This window comes from Carcharodon carcharias, chromosome 14, assembly GCF_017639515.1.
Source record: "Carcharodon carcharias isolate sCarCar2 chromosome 14, sCarCar2.pri, whole genome shotgun sequence".
In the NCBI taxonomy this organism is placed as follows: Eukaryota; Metazoa; Chordata; class Chondrichthyes; order Lamniformes; family Lamnidae; genus Carcharodon; species Carcharodon carcharias.
Window position 1 is genome coordinate 28,766,603 of NC_054480.1, and position 17,421 is coordinate 28,784,023.

Below are 17,421 nucleotides of genomic sequence, written 5' to 3' on the forward strand. Positions count from 1 at the left end.
GATCCCAGCTTCTGGTTAAGGGATATTTCTCACACATGCCCTCAGAATTCAGATCCTTCCCTCCATTTTGTTTCCTTGAAGCAACAAGGCGGAGTTTACAAGATGGAATCATCTTCACAACAATGGATATGAAAAGTGCTTGGCCATCAGAGACGGAATAATGAATTACTTGTCCATTAGCTGGGGTAACAAGGGACGTTTTGAATTGAGACAATAGACCTTTATGATGTCAATTTTAAATAGACTATGGGTGAAATTTTATGGCCCTGTTGCGATGGGGGTGCAAAATGCAGCGAGCCTTTTGAAAGTCCATTGACTTCGGCGGGACCAGAAAATCCCACTGGTGGGAGGGGCCGTAAAATCTCACCTTATAATTTCTGGCATTTCGTAAACTAGCTTGTCTTGACTTTAACATACATCGTAGATTGCTTCAGCCTGCAACCTTTTAAAACTGTGTGAATTCACTTTGTTTCAAAATGTAACCGTTAAACATAATTTAATCCCAAAATCACTTGAAAAAAAATCAGAAGTTCCAAACAATGAAAAGTGATAAACCTGGTAAGAATGTTCACAGTGATATGAGATGTGGGGGACTTTTTCACCCAGAAGGTGGTGGGTATCTGGAATTCACTGCCTAAATTGGTGGTTGAGGCTGAGATGCTCAACTCATTTTAAAGGTACCTGGATCTGCACCTGAAGTTCTGTAACCTGCAAGGCTATGGACCTGGCTGGAAAGTGGGATCAGAAATGAGTGGCTAGCGTTTTTCTCTTTTTATGGCCAGTGCAGACATGATGGGATGAATGGCCTCTTCCTGCACCATCACTTTTCTATGGCCAGGATTTTCCACTCGCCGGGCGGGCTCAGCGGGAGCGGGCAGGGGTGGTCGCAGAGCTGATCGGCTCCACACCACGGTTTCACGTGGGTGGGCCAATGAAGGCGCGCCCTGCATGTATCACGAGCGACAGCGCTGCCTGTGCGGGGGGGGGGGGGGGGGGGGGGGGGGGGGGGGAGGGAGAGCCGGGCCTGGCGCGCAGTGTGCACATGCGCATGAAAGAACGCTTCAGTCTCCCTGAGGCACGGAGCTGTCTAAGGGAGATTGAAGTGTTTTGTGAAAATAAATTAATAAAGAACAGAAAAATTAATTGAAGTGACATGAGATGGGATATGTTTTTAAGTTCGAATGAAATGTTCGATTTAATTTGTAATAGCTTCAGGAAACCTCATCCTGCTCGTGGATGAGGTTTCCTAAAAAGTGTAAAGGCCGCTTGGCCTTTTCGCCTGCCCGCCGACCGTAAGGTTGTACAAGCAGCGTAAAATTCAGGTTAATTACCTGGTCAATGGCCTTAATCGGCCTATCAATTATCGGTGGGCGCGCAGCTGACTCCGGCGCACGCCCGCTGAATGAAATGTCGCGCAACTTCACGATGACGTCGGGACGCACGCCCGACATCATCGCGTGTCATTTTACATTCCGGCGTATCGAGCGCGGATCCCTCACCGAATGTGAAATTCTGCCCCATGGTATCGATGCTATGTGAAATATAACACATCTCATACATATTTTGATTACAAATCTGATTTATTGATGACCATTACCAACAGCCACAGCAGAGAGAAGATGCTATTTTGATGTGCTGAAATGCACCAGAATGATGCCTGGCAGCAATGAGTGATATACAAATATAATTCGCTTCGCTTCCACCCAAAGAAGAGCAGTTTTCTGGCATGCTCGCACACACATTCACTACACTTCTCGCTCCCTCTTGTGGTAGATTCAAAAATCACAAGCATCAGCTCTGAAAATCTAAACATACTGAAACTAAAAATAATTGTCTGGAATTGATTAAAATTCTTTTAACTGCAGGCATGAGAACATCTGTGTACAAACACTTAGAAATGCTGTTAATTGTGCTCAATTTTCATTTGAATATGTCATAAACACAAAATATTGATACTTTAATTGTTAATTAAACTAGTATATAAGGTATGATATTTTTACATTATATAATAAAGAACTCTGATGGCAAATGTGGTACTGAGGTATACACACTAGAACAGTTCCAGTCTTTATCTACTATCTATGCTTATTAAGTTGATCTCAACTGAGACAATAGCACAATTGACCGACCTTATCTTCTCCTAACTTAAGAGAAAGGGCAGAATTTTACCCTTGACAGGTGGGCAGGCCCGACCGACTTGGCGGTGGGCAGGCAGCCGATTGCTGCTGCCAAAACGGGCCGCGCCGCTATTTTGCGCGGGCGGGCCAATTAAGGCCCACCCAGCGGATTAGCGACTCCCATGGGGAATGGGAAAATCGTCACGGAGGCGGGCGTGCTCAGAGCGCCGGATCCCATGGGGAACCGGCAGTCTGTATGAAGAGTGGCCAGGCAGACTCGCTGAGGCAGGGCGCCATGGCCACTTGAAGAGAGAGAGAGGCTGCTCTCAGAGGGCAGGAGAAGGAGGAGGAGGGGGCAGGCTGCAGGAGAGGCCAGCGGGGGGGCGGGGGGTGGGGGGCACTGTGCCCCTCGGTTCTCAGATGCCTGCCTTGCTGTCCTCCTCCAAGAGGTGTCCAACCGTCAGGATATTTTGTATCCGGGGGATGGGAGGAGGAGAGCCCCCCACGTCACCAGGCAGGCGTGGCAGGAGGTGGGGGAGGCAGTAAGTGTCCATGAGGATGTGCGGCACACAGGAACGCAGTGCTGCAAGCGCTTCAATGATTTGCTGCACTCTGGAAGGGTGGTGAGTACCATGTCAGCCTTGGCCATTTGACCCAGCAGGTAGCCTTAGCCTTTGGCAAATGTCGCATGTGCTTCAATGTTTCCTCAGCACCACAATTCTCCAGGCCAGCATGTATCCAGGTCAGGTACCTCTGCACTCTCCCCACTCCAATGGTACGTAACATGCCATGCGGCACTCCTGAGCCATCTGACCTCACAGGCTGTCTGTATGCTCGTCTAATGTTTGGGCCTCCTCTTGACTCTTTTCTACCCCACCAATGTTCATCTCCTTTGGGTCTTGAAGGCTGAGCGACTTATGAGGCTGGGGGGAAAGGGGATGAAAGGTGTTACGACTGAGCGCTAACTGATGCACTGTCCTTGTTGTTAATTTCAGCATCACCACTACATGGTCGTGGCCAACAAGACCGGAGCCCCCTCCCCCCCTCCACACCTGAGGGCCAAGATGTGCAACTTGCGGCACATCATTTCAGCCAGCCAGGCACCAGCGCAGACACAAACACTTCGGTGGGGAACTTAACGTCGGCTAGTGTCCTGGGTCACAGTGGGGAGGGCACTTCACAATCACTGAAGGAGATGGCACGGACAGAGAGTGCCGATGGCGCCAGCAGCCGGAGGGCTGTAGGGGACCAGGCACATGCTGAGTCCGGCAGTGATGATGTGCCTCTAGAGTTGCCACCAATGCAGCAGCTGCAGGACAAGCGGCAGGAATCGCGTTTGCATCCGGCAGGGTTGCATGAGGGTGTGCTTCAGTTGGTCTCTGTGGTGGAGGAATCCAGGCAGAATGTAAGTGAAGGCATGAACCTCAGGACAGAGCTTCAGGCTTCCTCCACTAAAAGATTGGCGACTCTCATGGAGAAGGGCTTCAATTGGATGGAGAATCTTCTGATTGGGTTACCCTCTGACCTGCAAGCCCTCACTGGCCACAGGTGGTCATTCACAATGTGGGAGATGTTCTGGGCACCAAGTGTCGCCGCTCGGAGCCAATCCATCTGCAGTGAGCAGGGAGGCCCAATGTGACCTCACATCAATGCAGCAGCTACCTGTCGTCGCTGCGAGCTCCTCTCAGGGTGCTCCGGATGAGGGCAGCAGCTCCTCTGCCCCTCTGCCAGTCAACGTTGCATCAGTTGAGGCTGTGACAACTGGGGAGGTGCCAGTTCTGGAACTGGCCAATCCCTCCCAGATGGGGTCAGCACAGGCTCCACTGGCCAGAGGACGACCGCCAAGGTCATCGAGGCCAACAGGACAGCAGAGTCAGCAGGCTGTTTCACAAGCCACTCCGAGCAATGGGGCAGCACCTAGATGTAGCACCCGCAAGTTAGGCACTCAATGGTTATGTCACTGGTGATTTTGTGTTGGCCTTAGATTAGGGAAAATATACTTATGTTTGCCATAGAGACATTTCTGTTTTATGTTGGACAGAATAAAGTCCACTTTTCTGACCATGGCTGAGGGTGTTTCCTGTTTCCTTTGTGCTGCATTTGTCTGTTTCACATACATATCATGAGTATTTGAGTGGACCTTGATGTTTATGTACTAAGCCCTTAGTTGTGGCTGATGAGGTGGAAGATGTAGCACCTAAGTGCCACGTGTGGAAGCACCAGGCAATGCTGGTCCTGCTGATCCATGTGTGTGGAGCTAGCTGAAGGTTCGTTGGATTAAAGTGTCCCGGATGTCCCTGCCTCTTTGGTGTAGTAGCGGGTCAGCGTGCTGCCCCTCATCATTGCCCTGTGCTTCGTCATCCTCTGAGCCACTGCTGGATTCATCATGTGCAGACATGGCCACTGTGTCAAGGTCTTCATCGTCCACCGCGTCCCCCCTTTTCAGCACAAGATTGTGGAGAGCGCAGCATGCTACCACTATCACAGAGACATGATCTAGGGGGTACTGGAATGCGCCCCCTGAGTGGTCCAGGTAATGGAAGCGCATCTTGAGAAGACCAATGGCTCTCTCCACCACAGCCCTTGTGGAGCTGTGCTTCCTGTTGTAGCACTCAGCTTCTGTTCTTGGATGGCGGAGAGGGGTCATGAGCCACCTTCTGAGGGGATAGCCCTCGTCACCCAGCAGCCATCCATCCAGCCAAGCCGGAGCACTGAAGATCCCCGGCACGTGAACGTGTCTGAGGATGTAGGCGTCGTGGGAGCTGCCTGGGTACTTTGCACAGACTTATAGAATCAGCATCCTGTGGTCACACACTATCTGCACGTTCATGGAGTGGAAGCCCTTCCTGTTGCCGAAGGCACCGGGCTCACCTGCTGGTGCCTTGATGGCCACATGTGTGCGGTCTATAGCACCCTGGATGTGGAGGAAGCCAGCAATGGCTGTGAAGCCTCTGCCTCGCTGTGTCTGACTTGCCTGGTTGCAGTGAAAGTGGATGAAGGTCAATACCCGCTTGAACAGTGTGCCTGTAACCTGCTTGACACAAGTGTGGACAGCTGATTGGGAGACACCACAAAGATCACCCACCAAGCCCTGAAAGGAGCCAGAGGCATAGAAGTGGAGGGCAACTGTTAGCTTCAGAGCCGCTGGCATGGGGTGTCCGCCCACACAGTTAAGGGAGATCTCAGGGCCAATCATCTGACAGATATAGGTGACTGTCTCCCTTGAGAGTTGGAGCCTCCTTCGACACTGCACCTCAGACATATTGAGGTAGCTGCTTCATCGCCTATATACTCTGGCAGCTGGATAGTGGCATCTTCTGCAGCCCCTTCCACCTTGGACAACCTCTTGGGCCTGCGCCCCTTGTGCCTGCGCCTGGCCTCCCAAAGGTGGCTCCCCTGGAGGCTGATTGTCCACTCCTGGCCTCCTGCTTATTCTATCCCTCCCTTCCTCCTCAGAGGAGCTGCCTCCAGTGGAGATGTCAGAACCCATACCCCCAGGCTAAATAGAAGCCTCCGGAAAGCTGCAGGCCCAAGAAAGATTACTGTCTGTAGACTGGTTTCAAAGTACACAAAAAGCACTTGGAAACTGATGTGAACTGCTAACAATCACACAGGCAAACTTAAACCACTTTCTGCATTAAATACTTCAAGAAAAACATGAAGAACCCCTCTGAGGCCACATATCCTGCCTGTGCATGAGTTTTAATAAAAAAATCTCCTACCCGTCTGCCTGTTGGGTCCATGCACCGAGCCAAAGTTTGCATGGGCCCCGCAAAATCGCCGACAATTAGCAAGTTAAGAGCCTTAACGAGGCCTTTAATTAATTAATGGCGGGCGAGCGTCCCGCTGCTGTGCGCGCCCGCCGACCGAAATATCACGATGTCGCACGCTGACGCTGGGACGCTCGTGTGACATCAGCGCACGACATTTTAAGCGCTGACGTGCAGGTTCCGCCACCCGCGCGTCAGCCAGAGGATTCTGCCCAAAGATAGCTAGGATTCAAGCTATCCAGTGGTCCTTGCACAGGTGTAAAGTCAGTATTGGTTTCACAGGGCAGAATTTTGCCATCGGCATGCAGGGGGCGGGGCCTGCTCGCTGACACATAAAATGATGTGGGATGATGTCAGGCGGAACCCCCAATGTCATCCTGGCCCATTTAAATTTTCAGGAAGGCGGGGGCGCAGCAAAATCAGCTGTGGGCCCACCGACCTGTGAATGGCCAATTGAGGCCATTGACAGAATCATTTAAACAATTAAAGGACCTGTCTGTCCAACCTTAAGGTTGGCGGGTCGGCCAGGAGCCCCGGCGGGAACTAGAAAAAACATGAAACCTCATCCAGCGACGGGATGAGGTTTCATGCAGGGTTTCAAAAATTTTAATAAAGTTATTATGTAAATTATGACATTGTCGCATGAGGGGGACATATTAGGGAATTTCTTTTTTCTATTTTTAATATTTTTCAATGTGGAAGCAATCTCCCTGAGGCTGCACTTAGCCTCAGGGAGATGTGCGCTCTTTCGTGTGCATGCGCGAAAGAGCACACTCTCGCTTTTGGAGAATCCCCCGCCTGCACAGGGAGCGCATAGCGCTTCTCGCCGGATGTCATGCTGGGAGGGCCTTAATTGGCCCACCCATTTAAAATGGCGGCGGGGCCCACTTCTCCGGCGGGGATCGTCTCCCACCCACCGGAGATTGGGTCGGGCCCACTCGACCGACAGGCAGAAAATTCTGCCCGCAGTTTCTGGACAAAAGGTGATAAAATTAATAGAGATGGGGCACACACTGCTCAAGCAACAAAGGTGGTTTTAATCAGAAAACAACAATAACATCACAAAATACAAAATTAGCTGAAGCAGACGTCTTCATTAGTTAAATAAAGATTTGCAGTGGTAAAATTACAACACGCTAACCAATTTAGTGAAGGTTTTATCCAGCGATTGATAAATATAAATGGATATTCTAGTTGATTATTATTCCAGCGTATACATTTGAAGTTAAATTCCTTTTATCAGCAGTCTTATCGGGTCCAGGTGACTACTTGAAGAAAAGCAGTTCTCGTTTAAAATGCTTGGCCCTTAGAAGCTGGAGAGCTTAATTTAAAAGTGAAAAGATAAGCATTTCATTTAGCATTTTAATTTTTCACAATTGGAACTGAATTGATTTACGTATTGCACTCAAATAGTAAGGATGCATTCACATGGGGCAGAATTTTGTGCCTGCACGAAAGAGCGCACATCTCCCGGAGGCTAAGTGCAGCCTCAGGGAGATCACTTACACTTTTAAAAAGATTAAAAATAGAAAAAAAAAATCCCTAACAAGTCCCCCTCATGTAACAATGGGACATGAGATGGGACATGTTCATAAATTACAGTAGAACTTCATTAAACTTTTTGGAACCCTGCATGAAACCTCATCCTGCCACTGGATGAGGTTTCATGTTTTCTCCATTTGCTGCCGGGGCTCCTGGCCTGCCCGCCAACCTTAAGGTTGGACAGGCAGGTCCTTTAATTGTTTAAATGATCCTGTCAATGGCCTCAGTTGGCCATTCACAGGTTGGCGGGTGGACAGCTGATTTTGCTGCGCCCCTGCCTTCCTGAAAATTTAAATGGGGCGGGGTGACATCAGGAGTTCCGCCCGACATCATCCCATGTCATTTTACGCGTCGGCGAGTGGGCCTCGCCCCCTGCTCACCGATGGCAAAATTCTGCCCATAGGGTTTGGAGCAAAAACAAGAAGTGCTGGAAAAACTCAGCAGGTCTGACAGCATCTGTGGAGAGAAAGACAGAGTTAACATTTCGAGTCCGTATGACTCTTCTTCAGAACTTAGAGAGAAATAAAAATGTGGTGAAATATATACTGTTTAAGGGTGGGGGGGAGGGGGGGGGTGCGCGGGGTGGGTGGGACATGTGAAGCTGGATAGAAGGCCAGTGATGTGTGGAGGCAAAAGAGAGATGGAATATGATCCTAGCAATTATACATTAAATGAATGAGAGAAACAGAATAATGCCTGATATATTTCCATTTTAGATGATTCCATTACTTCCATGATTTTAGAAATAGTTTTCAATCAAACTTTATACAGTTTATCTGCAATTATAACAATCCCATAGAAGCTGAAGCAATTCTTGGCATTAGATTTCTGGTTTGAATTTTCCTTTCTTGGCTGTTCGATTCTTTAAATCTGCTAAGCAAAGATTGAAATGCCTGTCTGTTGTTTACTCCTGTAGATTATGTGTGAATTTATTGATGACTAATTGACTTATTGTGTAATAACTAAGGAACAGCCATAGAACTAGAGAGAGTGTAAAGATTCAAGAGACAACCAGATGGGCCAGAATTTACTGTCACAGTAATGGTGAGGCTAAAGGCATTTTGTCATTATTTATGCACAAATGATACAACAACTTCAGACCAGGGGCAGACATAAGGTTAAAAATGAATATACAGAAGTATCTGTCTGCCTTGCTTTACTCTGCTGTTAGCTTTCTGAAAAAAAGGCATCCTGCTAACTCATTCACCATTCAAATGTGTTGAATGGTGTGAAGTTGCTTTGTTTGCATGGTCTCACTCCTTCAGGTATTGATTGTTGTTGGAGATTTTAAAAACTTTAAAAAAAAAAACTTTTTCATTCTCTATTTATCCGAACTTTCTTCCTGTTACCTTATTTCCCTTTCTCTACTTGATTTAGCATTGAATTCACCCACTCTAATTCACATTTCCTTCTTAGTCCTTGGAGTTGTTAATTTCACAGGCCTTCAGTCAGATTCGTTAAAGAAATGCACACTTGCTTGCCCTGTTCATTCAGGTCTTGGCAGCCTGGTTTCCCTCCATGCACTATTATCAGCATGCACCTCCTACAGTTTGCCGAGCAAGAAGTTTAAAAACCTAAATGCAAGGACAAATCTAACTAACAGCACATGCCCTGGTTTCGTGAAGACTGTGTTGATATGTTTTTGGAGAATGGAAGAAATTGAGGAATTGAGGAATATAGTGTAAGGTGGTGGGGATGGGGGAAGAGACCAAACTGGCAAACAGTTATTGAGTGGAACAGGTTTTTTGAGTTGCTAAACGTTTTATTGTATTTAATTGAATAGTATTGATTATGATGCTAACAGTGAGAGCAAAACTTGATGTCTGCAGAACAAATAAAGTCTGCTACTGCATTGTAATTTCTACCAGTTTTCTTTAAATTGCTTGGCTGCTGACTTTGGCAGTCTGAACTTAATCACATAGGGGTTAAATGTAGGGAATGTGATTTGATGACCAACACCTTCAGCCCCTTTCTCACAGTCTGGTTTTCTGAGGGGTTTTGAAACTACACTAACAGGAAATGAATTAAACACAATTTTTTAAAATCATAGGGCTGGGGGAAGCAGTTAAAGCTCAATGCTGAGGTTAACAATCTATTTAACAGTGTCAGTTGACGCAGTGCACATGGCTGTGCTGCCACCAGCAATGGATCTCTCAGGGTAGGAGTTCAGTATGTAGACAATGGGCTGACTTGGATGGCCACAATTTGAGCTGTTCCTTATGTTCCACTTGTGGAGCAAGTGGCCACAGCTTCCCTGGTCCGTACTTAAGTGGTTGAGTCTTGTGCAGATTTTCCATGGAAGGTTGAAACATGGGAGGTCACCGCTCACATTAGTTACCAGGTTGTGGTTGGTGATCTTTGTAGTCATCCAGGAGGTGCGCCATCAAGTGGTGGGACTCTCATCAGTTTGTATGGTGTGGCGTGTAGGGGCTACAGGATTTCAGACAGGAATATGTTTTTTTTTAATGTCCTGCGTCAGTGGATTGCATTATACACTCCAATCATATTACATGATAATTCGCAATTTCTTAAAAATGATTTCCTATTGCTTCCTTCGTTCCAAAGCCTGTTTCCAAGGGTGGCATCGACATAAACCAATACCTGATCTTAGTAAAGGCAAATTGTCCTGCACTTTCCTTTATGTTGCTAGCTTCATGTTGTAAATTTGCTTCAGTTTTATGTGGAAAGGATAGAAAAATATGGATTTTCTATTTTATCAGGCTTGACCTCCAACACCAGGGTTCCCAAATCAAAATCAAGTTTTTACAAATGTTTGATCCATTGTTGTACAAACAAATTGGTCTCTTAGAGGATAGATGTAGCTTTTGTTTACTGAGTTACCAAGACCAACAATGTCCAAGCTATATACCGTGGTCTGTTTCCAATCCTCAAGCCTTGAAAAGAGTTTGAAAAACTCCGTTCTATTTGTGCTTACATTCCTTACTTGCTAATTCATCCAGCTCAAGATTTGTACGCCTGGGAGATAGGAAGGAGATTATCTTAGCAATGTAACCTTGTTGGTAAATTGATCTTAAATTGGAACATCTAGAGGTTTATTTACATTGCTGGTAGCTACAGTTCAGGTTCTAACCAGGTAGAACTTTGTTTATATTACTTGGTTCCTGTCTGACTGAAACTTTAACTGGCTTTCCCTGGAGACAGTTCTGCAGATTTGCGAATAAGAAACCATGTACACTGAAGAATAAAATGAGCAGTTCATGAAAGTTAAATTTGCCCAATTCCATTTTTTTTAATGGTACTGTAATTTTTTTTTACCCTTGCAGTCTAAACTGTGATTTCAGTTCCCAAAAAATTATCCTCTTCTGCAGGTATTAGATATTCAGTAACTAGACATGTTTTACAATTGTACTCTTATTTCTGGCTTGTATGTTGCTATTTGCAACAATGACTGTAGATTGTGCAGCTTTTCTTTTGAGTCTATCTTCCATGCGAGCACTGATAACTAGTGTGCTATTGTCAGTTACAGGCGGTATGTCACTGGTCCCATACATATTGATATAAAAGTGATTTATTGTCATGGCTGCTATCAGTATTCTTTCAGATTCCAATAGTAATTTGTTTATTCCAGCCCTTCAATTTAAAAGTTAAAGCTAAAATCATGTGAATTATGTGCAACCAAAGGAATAGAAAATATCTTTAATTTCTACCCAAGGTGACATATTTAATACAACTTATAAACTAATGCACATGAGAAGTTTAGTTAGGATTTATATAAAATGGGGGGCAGAGATGACCAATTTCCCAATTTTCATAATACACTCTATTTAATTGCGCAGCAATACAATCTAAACAAAAAAACAATTAGATTTCTAAAATGTACTGTTTGCTATCTCCGGGTAAAATTTAGCAGTGGATTAACTATATTTAGAGTGTTGAACGTTCAAGACTAGATAATTGGCTAACATTTTATGCTTGGATTAAGAGTTCTGTGTTTAAATGTCATGTTTGGACCAGAAATTCTGCATAATAGGAATGAATGGCTAGGGATCTATGACTTAGAATTTGAGACTCGGACCAGGTTTTTGTTTAACTGGACACTTTTAGAACTCCTTTCTTTTAAACTTGTGCCTCGTTAGTAGCCATAGTGTTAACATGAAGGGTGATTGTGAATAATCATCTAACTGCGTAATAAAGCCCAGCTTAATGACATGACAACACTGACTGCTTTAGTCATAGAATCAGGGGAAACATGGATATATAAGTATATAATATGTACACATATTTAGATGTTAATAAATCAATTATGCAAAGTTGAAATGAACATTTTAAAAAGTAGGATTACAATCTTGTGTGAACAGCCAATACATGTAAATTTGTGCAACAAAATAAGGAATAATTGTACAACTGGCAGAGAGGTTTATGGAGTGCAATTATTTAAGAGTAGATAGTGGTGATATTTATATGCTCCTTACTTAGTATTTTCTCTAAAGGTTACACTTATTTTGAAGTTTCCAACTGACACTCGGGTAATGTTGACTTTGTGTAAAACAGGTGCTAGCAGCTCTGCAGCCTGTTTTACATCTCTCCCCATTTTCCCCTCCATTGAATTCAAAGACAAAATTACTCTATATGTCTCTAATGATCAGGCATGCTGCAATACTAGTAAGTACATTGGAACATTTTTTTCTCCCAATTGACACATAGAAGTACGAATTATTCCTAACGTCAATGTTCAGATTCAGCATATAATCTTTGGTATGAAAAGGAAAATGACAAAATCAGCAACATAGTGCTTAATTTAATTAGCAATTTTCTGAAAATATTCTAATTGTGTTTTTTTGCAATAATAGCAAAAAAAGGCCAGTGATCATATTCAGCTAAATGTGTTTGTGCTTTGTATAATGTAAGGAATATATTTACCATATTTATTTTTGATTTTGTTGCCGGAGGAAGCAGACAAAAATACTTTATGATGACATGTGCCTGTGGATTAAGGTTTTGCCTGAACATGACCTAGTTTTCCTGAAATGAAAAATTCTGACAGATCTACAGTTGAATCAGGCACCCTTAAAATAGGCTGTGTTAGATGAAGACCAAAGGTGTAATATACTGTTTGGACTCAGTGCATCAGGATTGAAGGTGACCTGAGTGGAAAAAATGTAAAGCCTGGAGGCAAAAAGTAGAAAATGTACAAATCTTGTTTCGACAATTGCCCTGGTACATGAGATTTTTTCCTATTTCTGTTATTCTGTGCTATTTTGTGTCTCTTACTGCTGCCATTGGCTGCAGTTAAAAAAAATACTTTACTGCTGTGAGGTTGTTGACTGTGGATCGTGTTGCACAGTTTGCAAGTTGGGAGTTAGCGGATATTGAAGGAAGTAAGAGTGGAAATTGCAGGGCCATTGGCCATAGTCTTTCAGTCTTCCCTAGACTCAGGGGAGGTAAGGGGGGACTGGAGAATTGCAAACATTATGCCCTTATTCAATAAAGGTTGTAAGGATAAGACCGGCAATTATAGACCAATTAGTTTAACTTCAGTGATGGGTAAGCTTCTGGAGAAAATTATTCGGGATGGAATTAGTAGTCACATGGAAAAATGTCGGTTGATTAGGAAGAGTGAGCACAGATTTATAAAGGGGAAACCGTGTTTAACTAACTTGCTGGAGTTTTTGAAGAGGGAACGAGAGGGTTGATGAGGGTAATGCTGTTGATGTGGTGTACATGGACTTTCAAAAGGCATTCAATGCAGTGCCACACAACAGACGTGTGAGAAAAGTTATAGCTCATGGAATAAAAGTGACAAGAGCAATGTGGATGCAAAATTGGCTGAGTAATAGGAAACAGAGGGTAATGGTCAATGGACATTTTTTGGGCTGGCGGAAGGTTTGTAGTGGAGTTTTCCTGGGGTTGGTATTGGGCCCCTTTCTTTTATTGATATGTATTAATGATCTAGATCTTGGTGTGTAGGGGACAATTTCAAAATTTGTGAATGATATGAAACTTGGAAGCATTGTAAGCTGTGAGGAGGACAATATAGAACTCCAAAAGGACATAGACAACTTGGTGGCAAATGAATTTCAATGCAGAGAAGTGTGAGGTAATTCATTTTGGTAGAAAGAACATGGAGAGGCAATTTAAAATAAGGTGTACAATTCTTAAGGGTGTGCAGGAGCAGGGAGACCTGGGTGTATACATGCATAGATCATTGAAGGTGGAAGGACAGGTGGAGAAGCAGTTAATAAAGCATACAGTATCCTGGGCTTTATTAATAGGGGTATAGAGTACAAGAGCAAGGAGGTTATGCTGAACTTATATAAGACACTAGTGAGACATCAGCTGGACTACTGTGTACAGTTCTAGGCACCACACTATAGGAAGAATGTGAACACATTGGAAAGAGTGCAGAAGAGGCTTGCAAGAATGGTCACAGGGATGAGAAACTTGAGTTAGCAAGATGGATTGGAGAGTTTAGGGCTGTTCTCCTTTGAGAGAAGGCTAAGAGGAGATTTAATAGAGGTATTCAAAATCATGAGAGGGCTGGATAGAGCAGATAGGGAGAAACTGTTCCCACTCATCAAGGGATCAAGAATGAGAGGGCACAGATGTAAAGTGATTTGCAAAAGAAGCAAATGTAATGTGGGAAAAAACTTTTTCACACAGCAAGTGGTTCGAGTCTGGAATGCACTGCCTGGAATTCTGGTGGAGGCAGGTTCAATCAAGGCAGTCAAGAGGGCATTGGATGATTAATTGAATAGAAACAATGTGCAAAGTTATGGAGAAAAAGCAGGAGAATGGCATTAAGTCATAATGCTCATTTGGAGAGCCGGTGCAGACATGATGGGCCGAATGGCCTTCACTTGCACCATAACAATTATGCGGTGGCCATTTTAAAAATATTTTTATTATTTAGGGAAAACAGGTGGAAAAGTCTCCTTGCTCATTATAAAAGGGCTCACTACTAAGTTAGGAAATGCCCAGTTAAGAAAAGCCAGTTTCACACTGGATGGATTGGCTAGTTCAAAAGATTTGAGACTGCCTTCCAGATAGATTCTTGCACAGTTTGGCACCCAAATAAGTTTTATTAGTGTTGTTTTTAGGTATTTTATGACACTAGATCCTTCTGATTTAGCGCTCTGTACATTAGTCTTGGTATGCCTGTAAAGAGTGCTCCCGATATGAGAATTTAATTGCAGCCAGTTATTATTACATGGGATATTGTAAACAGCAGCACAGAAACAGGCCATTTGACCTAACCAGTCTGTTTCGTCCAATAATACACCATAGTCTTCAGAGTTCAGTGTTTATCTGTATCAGCCCTTATATTAGAGATTAATGAAATTATAACAATAAAATTTAATTTCATTAATTTAATAGGGATCAAAGGGTTAGGAAGGACTGGGATGGTGAAGAGAGTTGAGATGCTTTTCATCCACAAAAAGTCCCATATGCTCAGCATTTCAAATGGCATCTCCTAATCAAACTCCTATTGGCTGCTTTCATATGACAATCCCAATTTAGAGCAGAGTTGTGAAGGCAGATGTTTGGCATCTCTAAACCAGCCAGCTCTGAGTTGATGGGGCTCATCAGCCTTAATTGGTAGTCCACCTAGGAGAAGGTAACTCTTGACTTCAATGCTCTCAGCTATAGGTTAACTAGTGTGGTATACATCAGTGGACAGCCTGGAAGATCATAAATAGTGCCAATGGATTGGATGGCGATGTCAAGGGTAGATGAGGGTTTTCAGCCTGCTCAGCAGCTCACCTAGGAGAAGGACAATTCCAAAATCAAAATTCATTCTTTCAGCTGCTATGCTTGTGGCATGCATTGTGGTAGCAGCTGTCTTGGAGGAGGGAGTGGGAGAGACTCTGCACAAAGCTCATCCACTTAAATAAACGTGATGTGAAGGTTGTTCAGCAAGTCATCAACCAAACATCAGATTTCATCAATAGAATTGTCAAAAGCACCAAGCAAAGCTATTTCTGAGTTCAATCAGCTCTTTCCTAGAGCTTTTTAATTCTTTCTCTTTAAGTACTTAAGATGGAGTTGGATAAACATTGGGCAGAACTTTCAAATTTTGGGACATAAAGTGGGTAGTAGCCGTTGTGATCTGTTAACCCTTTACTGACACCAACAGGATCTTGGTGGCTTGTTATGCTTCTGCTCAACTCTGAAATCCAGATAATAAATCCGTTTGATAGGTCACAAAATTTGGTTGCATCATGCCTTGATTTTTGGTGCCTGTGGATGCTTTTGGGTCTGTGATGTGATTTTGGTGAACCAAGGACTTGGTCCTCACTTAAGGGATTCTGTTCAGAACAATTACTCCCAATCAAGCGTGCTGTAGTTTCTAACCCCTTGGACTACAGCATGACAGGGAGAATGAACAGAGACATCAGAGAAGAGGACATGCTCCAAGAGGGAGGAGGGGGACAAGGGCTCTCAGCAGGAAGCTATATTTAGCAAGGGCCTTCAGGGTGAAATCCTCCCATTTTAACCTCAGTGAGGAGCAATGTTTGCAACATCTTCATTTTGCTAAGGAGGTGCTCACAGAAATCTGTCACTTCTTTCAGGCAGAGCTGTTGCCTCAGAACAAGTTGAAAACATTGCCAGTGGCTGTGAAAGTGACCATGGCCATCAACTTCTCCATGTTTGACTCCTGAAATGGAACAAGAGATCTCGGCAATCCTCTCAATGGTCAGGATTTTATGCGAATGCAGTGGTACCACCAGCCAAAAATCAGGAACAAGCCAGCCTCCCCCTGCCCTGGAAGCTGGGACTTAATTTTTAATTAAGCAGGCAAACAATTGCCTGAAGTCATGGCTTCCACCCTCTGAGGCAGAATGGTCCCACTTCCAACCGCTCCCAGCTAATCAGATGACTGGCGGCTCTTCAGTCCCAGCAGCGCTATCAGGGGCGATGACCAAGGCTGGGACAGCAGGAGACCCTGGACCAACCATGATGAAAGAGGCCTGGAGTGCTAGTAAGTAAGGTCAGGGATGGCCAATCAGGCAGGGGCAGGGGCAGTGGGGTTAATTGTGAGGGCAAGAAGGTTCTTCCAGTGGGGACAGGGTATGATGGCGCCCTCACCCACTGCGGTCCTGAGCTCGCAGTCAGGCCACCAGCTTTTACTTGGCAGCCTCCCAGGTGGCAAAATGCCCATCTGCTGCTGGTAAAATACCAGTAGGGGCAGGAAGAGGCATTCCAGTGGCCATTAATTAAGGGCCTCCATTGGCCTAAGAGCAGGCTTGACACCTGCCACCTAGCCTGCTGCTGGTAAAATGTCTGCAGCAGGAAGGTAATTGGCACATCATCACCGCTATCCAACCTAGTTTTATGTCCCCCCACCAGCCAGTCCACTCCCTGGGCTGGGGGCTGCATAAAATTCTGGCCAATATATTGGAGGACAAGTTGCCGGACTGATCTTGCAAGGCCCTTTTAACTCTTGTATCTGCTGCTATGATGACAACATTCTGACTGTGGCAGCAAGCTGAGCTCGGCATGAGTTCGGTCTGAGTTCCCATTGCAGCACTCAGATACTGGATGGCTTCTGCTTGTATTGCAAAGGAAGCTGAGGTCTCAGCCACCATGTTTGCATCCACAAGTGTTGTAATGAAGTTGGCCACCAATACCATTCTCAGAAGGATAGCTCCAAACTCTGTGCAAATCCTGGGGCAAGATTGATCTGGACTCCTCTATGTTCTTTGACAGTGACAATAGGCTTTCTGGCTGGCCTGTCAATGAACCAGGCATTTTGATGTGCGTACCCATCAACCTTCCTCTATAAGGTCACCACATTGAAGTCCTCACCCAAGTCCCTTAAAACAGAACTCAATGTGTCACCTCGCCCTCTGGTGAGCTGGCACCTGTGCGACCCTTTCCTCTGCCCTAACTGCACTCGTCATGCCCAATGCCTTGTTACATGCAGATCCTGCCTCTAAGCTACTCTCTGAAATATGTGCAATGTTGATATCTAGGCTGATGGCTGCAAGTGTCAGAGCAAGTGAAGGTATTTTTCCCATTATCATTCTCTT